The following is a 6,676-nucleotide window of genomic DNA, read 5'->3' as shown; positions in this document are numbered from 1 at the left end:
TGGAAAGCCAAGAACCTCATGTACTCGCCATCAGATTGATATTAACTGATCAACACTTATGTGCATATTTAGTAGTAACATTCATCAGGTGTTGGGCAGGTGGGAGGGGGGAGGAGGGGATAGGTATATCCACACCTAATGGCTGCAGTGTGCACCATCAGGAGGATGGACACACTTGAAACTCTGACTCGCGTGGGGCAAAGACAATATATGTAACCTAAACATTTGTACCCCCATAATATACTGAAATTAAAAAAGTAAATTAAAACAATAAAAAAGTAAAATAATGTTAACTGTAAAACAACCTCAGGCAGGTCCTTCAGGAGATATTCCAGAAGAAGGTATTGTTATCATAGGAGATATCAGCTCCATGAGTGTTACTGTCCCTGAAGACCTTCCAGTGAAACAAGACTGGAGGTGAAAGACAGCAAAATTGATGATCCTGACTCTGTGTAGGTCTAGGCTAAAATGTGTGATTGTGTCTTCATTTTTAATAAAAAGTGTAAAAAATGAAAATTAAAACAAAATATAATTTTCAATAAATAAAAGCTTATAACATAGGGATATAAAGAAAGAAAATATTTTTGTACGGATGTACAACGTGTTTGTGTTTTAAGCTAAGTGTTATTACCAAAGAATCAAAAAGTTAAAAAAAAGTTTATATAGTAAAAATGTTTCAGTAAGATAAGGTTAATTTATTATTGAAGAAAGAAAAAGAATTTTTTTATAAGTTTAGCGAAGCCTAAGTGTACAGTGTTTATAAAGTGTACGGTAATGTCCTGGGCCTTCACATTCCCTCACCACTCACTCACTGACTCACCCATAGCAACTTCCAGTCCTGCAAGCTCCTTTCATGGTAAGTGTCCTATAGAAGTGCACGTTTTTTTAAACTTTATACTTTTTTTTGACTATACCTTTTCTATGCTGAGATATGCCTAGATACAGAAATACTTGCCATTTTGCTACAACTGCCTGCAGGATTCAGTATGGTCCTATGCCGTACAGGTTTGTAGTCTAGGAGAAACAACCTTATACCATGTAGCCTGGGTGTGTAGTAGGCTATACTATCTAGGTTTGTGTCAGTACACTCTATCATGTTCGCACAATGAAGAAATTTCTTAATGTTGCATTTCTCAGAACATATCCCTATAGTTAAGTGACCCATGACGGTATCAAAATCCAGATTACTTCCTGAAAATCTAAACACAAAATGGATTTTAAAAATTGATTTGTTGTTAGTTTTTCACTGTTATTATCACAATATAATAAATTTTTATTTTTGCTTTCAATATATATTAAATTTGATATCGAACCATTGCCTAAATATATGTTAGGTATGCATTTTTATGTATTTGTGATCATAAACATTTCTTAAATCCAATCACTGAATAAAAGTGTAAACTGTTGTTCTACATACATTTGATTCCTCAATGCTTAGAAATAAATATATTTTAGTGTTTTTGTTCCAGTAACTTAATAAAATTTTAATATATGAACATCAAAAATGAACAATCTAGAAGCCAATCAATTTGATGATTTTATTACTAATTTTTTATGTAAAGTTGGTAAAATTAGAAGTTGAATTTACTAAAACTAGTTGTTTGTATTAACTTTGAATTGCAAAACTATCATTTTGGTCTCATACCATGTTCACCAAGAAGTTGAGTGTTTCCATTTTTTTTTGAAATTAACATTATATTAGTAAGAATTTAAATTTTCAAAATAATTGTCAAATAAAATATTTATTGTTTTATAAAAGAGTAATAGACACACAATATCATTGTTCATAAATCCAAGCTAGGTTACATGGTGAACTAACTCATCAAATCTATCTAGTTATTAAAGGGAAACTATACAGTTCCTTTCATTACAAGTTTTAATACATAAGAAATACCTCTTACTCAAGCTATATAAGTAGTAGCTTTCTATTCAAGTGCTAAAAATTGTAACATACCTTGAAAATGAATAAAAATTTGCCAGTATTTCTTAAAGAACTTAAGGAACAGATTAGAACAAATTTTATATTTTTGCATTTTTCATTGAAAATTTCAATAAGCTCTTCTTTCCAGTGATATCAGAATAAATCTATCAAGACACAATAATTTCCAGCATTCCTTTAAATGCCTGAGTGTTAGACTGAATAAAAGATGGCATTCTAAATACTGTTTGAATGGAAAACGTAATTCCTCCCAGTCTACGGGAAACTTAATTTATCTATATATAAAATAACTTATTCATTATATCACTAAAAACTGAAGTTGTAATGCATGAAGTTTATCTACATCTATTTCAGTTTTCAACATTAATGTTCAATGATAATTTAATGACAAAAACCCTAAGACTAGGAACTTTATTCCAATTTTTTCCAGCCCATATTCTCTTTAGAGACATTGTATTATACATACAAATGAAAACTGACACTAAAGTTAAGGATTTGAATTTAAATGAAACTGGTAGAGATAAAAATCAAGCAATATTGATTTAAAATTAAATTTGAAAAATTGCAAACTCCGTGAAGCTTCACGTGTAGGTAGCTTTTTGCAATGTGGAACATTTAGTATTTACAGGACTTTTATTGGCTTAAAGATAAAGTTGATTCCAAAAGGTATAGGTCATGAACAGTTACATAACCACCCCAGAATGACATGAATAGATATTTTATGACTTTTTTCATATTTTAATTATTTTTGATATATTAACATTTTAAGATACAAAATTAGTGTTAATTACAATTTAAGGCTATGGATATCCTCAAATATAGACAGCAGATGAAATATTAAGAGATGAAAAAAGATTAAATCATATCAACCATGGATAATCAGATTATTTTACAGTGTATATCTGAGTTGAAGAGAAAATGACACAATGAATTTGCATTTCTGTGTATTATGATTCTCAAGTCACAGGTTATGTTACTGCAACAGATAATCCATTACTACTCTACTACTTTAGAGCTACCGTGTGCCTGAAACTATGTATCATTCTGCATTAAATTATAGCTAGATATATGAATAGATAGGTAAATCATTTTAAGAGTAATTTCTCAACCAGTTTTTATCACATACATGTTACAATGAATTTTAATTTTATCTCTTTTTTATGTATTGCTTTCCAATAATTTTAATAGTATCATATTTAATAACTCCTTTAATTATCATAAGGCCATAATAGCTACATAAAGATATGCATATTTAAATAAAAGAAGAAATTAACCTATTTTTCTAACCTGGACATGTTTATACTGAATTAATCCCTTATATTTGCATATTCCTATTCTTTTTCCAAAAAGTAAAATGTGAAATGAAAGTTTTTTTAGAATATTAATTTAATGGCTTTTTAATGTTATGCAGTATGATTTATAATATAATTCATCAGAAATTAGTCATCTATACAAATAAATAGTGAGTGGGATATTAATCTGTATCACCAAGAATTAGCATATTGGTAATTAATCTAGTCTCCTAGGGCAAGCACTGCATGAAAAACGCTTTCTAAATTTTTCTCCCCCCCCCCTTAATTTCCCTCCCCATTAATTTGGTCATCATGGTGTTTCACATTTATTTCTAATATTATTTTCTAATCATTTATGTTCTAAAAATCAATTTATGATTTTAGCAAAAATTTAAACTCAAGGATTTGTGTAACAGATAAAATAAGTACCAAATAACTGTATATTGTTTCATGAATTATTGTCTGGTGAAGGTTTTAAATAAAATTTTCTAATAGTTTTTAAAACAAACTCAGAGACACAATGTAGAAATACAAAACAGCTATACAGAACAGTTTCTTACTCATTAGTTTACATAATTTTCTATTTTTATATAGAATAAATAAATTTATTGGTGGCTCTCTTCCCCTACTCCTTTTTGTTTTGGTTAATTTCATACTCTAAGACATGGGTCGCCTTTACTTAAATGAACAAAAGCTTTCACTCTATCATCTCATAATCCAGCCCTCATTTTCTCTTTTTTATATCTCAAGAAAATGAGATGTTCTATTATTTTTGTCTTTCAGTGGCACATTGTCCATTTCTTCTTTAGTACATTCAAATCTAGTTTCCTGTGATAATCATTCCTTCATTCATTCATTCAACCAATATTATTTTTTAATTTCAGAATATTATGGGGGTACACACATTTTGATTACATAATTTGTTTTTATACAGTGCGAATCAAAGTTATAAGTGTTCCCTTCACTGATATAGTATGCATTGTACCCCTTAGGTGAGAATTTACCCATCCCCTCCCCCCTTCCCACCTACTTGATTTCCGTTGAGTTTTACTTCCATATGTGCACATAAGTGTTGCTCGATTGGTTCCAAGTTAGTATTGAGCACATGTGGAGTTTTTTCATTTTTTAGATACTTCACTTAGAAGAATGGTCTCCAGTTCCATCCAAGTTGTTACAAAAGATACTAGATCACCACTTTTTTATGGCTGAGTAGTACTCCATGGTATACATAAACCACATTTTGTTAATCCGCTCATGTATTAGTGGGCACTTGGGTTGTTTCCACATCTTTGAGATTGTGAATTATGCTGCTATAAACAATCAAATGCAAGTGTCTTTTTTATAAAATGTCTTTTTTCCTTTGGGTAAATATTCAGTAGTGGGATTGCTGGATTCAATGGTAGGCCATTAAGGTATCTCCATATTACTTTCCACAGAGGTTGGCTTAACAAAATAGGTATAGATGGTACATGCCTCAAAATTATTAAAGTCATATATGACAAACCTACAGCCAACATCATACTGAATAGGGAAAACGTTGAAAGCATTCCCTCTTAGACAAGGTTGCCTACTATCACCACTCCTACTCAACATAGTGCTGGTCGTTCTGGCCAGAGCATTCAGACAAGAGAAGGAAGTCAAAGGTATCAAAATGGGGAAAGAAGAGGTCAAACTATCACTCTTTGCTGATGATATGATCTTATATCTAGAAAACCCCAAACATTCAACCAAGAGACTCCTGGAATTGATAAATAAATTCAGCAAAGTCTCAGGTTACATAATCAATGTACACCAATCAGTAGCTTTCATATACATCAATAGTCAAGCTGAGAATCAAATCAAAGACATGATACCTTTCACAGTAACAACAAAGAAAATAAAATACATAGAAATATACTTAACTAAGGAGGTGAAAGACCTCTATAGGGAGAACTATGAAGCACTGAGGAAAGAAACTGCAGAGGATGTAAACAGATGGAAAAACATGCCATGCTCATGGATCAGCAAAATCAACATTGTTAAAATGTCTATACTACCCAAATTGATCTATAGATTCAATGCAATCCTCATTAAAATACTAATGTCACTTTTCACAGATCTAGAAAAAATAGTTCTACACTTCATATGGAACCAGAAAAGACCCCAAATAGCCAATGCAACTTTACATAATAAGAACAAATCTGGAGGCATCACTTTACCAGACTTCAAGGTATACTACAAGGCTATAGTAACCCAAACATGATACTGGCAGAAAAACAGAGACATATGTCTAGGGATCAGAAGAGAGGATCCAGATATGAAACCATCCCTATATTACCATCTTATCTTTGACAAAGCAGACAAAAATATACACTGGGGAGAATAATTCCTACTCAATAAAGTGTGCTGAGAAAATTGGATAGCCACATGTAGAAGACTGAAACAGGAACCACACCTATCACCACTCACAAAAACTAATTCACAACGGATAGCAGATTTAAACCTACAGCATGAACTATAAGAGTGCTAGAATAAAACGTTGGAAAAACTCTTATAGACATTGGCCTAGGCAAAGAAGTTATGAAGAACATACCAAAAGCAATCACAGCAACAACAAAAATAAATAAACGGGACTTGATTAAAGTAAAAAGCTTCTGCACAGCCAAGGACACAATCAACTAGAGCAAATAGACAATCTACAGAATGGAAGAAAATATTTGCATGCTATATAATCAATAAAGGCTGATAACTAGAGTCTACAAAGAACTCAAGCACATCAGCAAGAAAAAAATCAAACAACCCCATTAAAAAGTGGGCAAAAGACACGAACAGAAACTTTTCAAATGAAGACAGACTAATGGCCAACAAACACATGAAAACATGTGCAAATGTCTCTAATCAGGGAAACGCAAATCAAAACCACAATGAGATATCATCTAACTCCAGCGTGAATTGCTCTTATGAAAAAGTCCCAAAACAACAGATGGTGGCATGGATGCAGAGAGAAAGCAACACTTTTACACTATTGATGGGACTGAAAACTATTACAACCAATTTTTTTGAGCACCTGTTCTAGACTTTGAAGCTAAAGCTGAACAAGCCATACAAGTTTTCTGTCCCCATAAAGCTTAGAACCAATAGATTAGGAGAGAAAGTATAAAAGCAAACTAATAAACATGATTTATTACTGTGTTAAATAAGTTACAGAGGAGGAAGAAAAAGAGAGTAGAGGATAGAAAGTGATGTGGCACTGTTTTACATTGCTCTAGGTCAATTTGTCCATGATCAAGTCATTAAAAGACAATCAAAAGTAAGTTTCCTGATTAATCTATTCTCAACAGGAAACTTTCTGAATTTACCAAATATATCCAAACTATATAAATTCATTTAGGTTTTGGAAAATTAAAAAAAATGAGTTTGTCAAACTGATTTGGGAAAAATTATTTTCTCCAGATTGGTTATTTTA

Source organism: Propithecus coquereli, unplaced genomic scaffold, assembly GCF_000956105.1.
Source record: "Propithecus coquereli isolate 6110/MARCELLA unplaced genomic scaffold, Pcoq_1.0 Scaffold432, whole genome shotgun sequence".
Taxonomy (NCBI): domain Eukaryota; kingdom Metazoa; phylum Chordata; class Mammalia; order Primates; family Indriidae; genus Propithecus; species Propithecus coquereli.
This window is presented reverse-complemented; position numbering follows the sequence as displayed.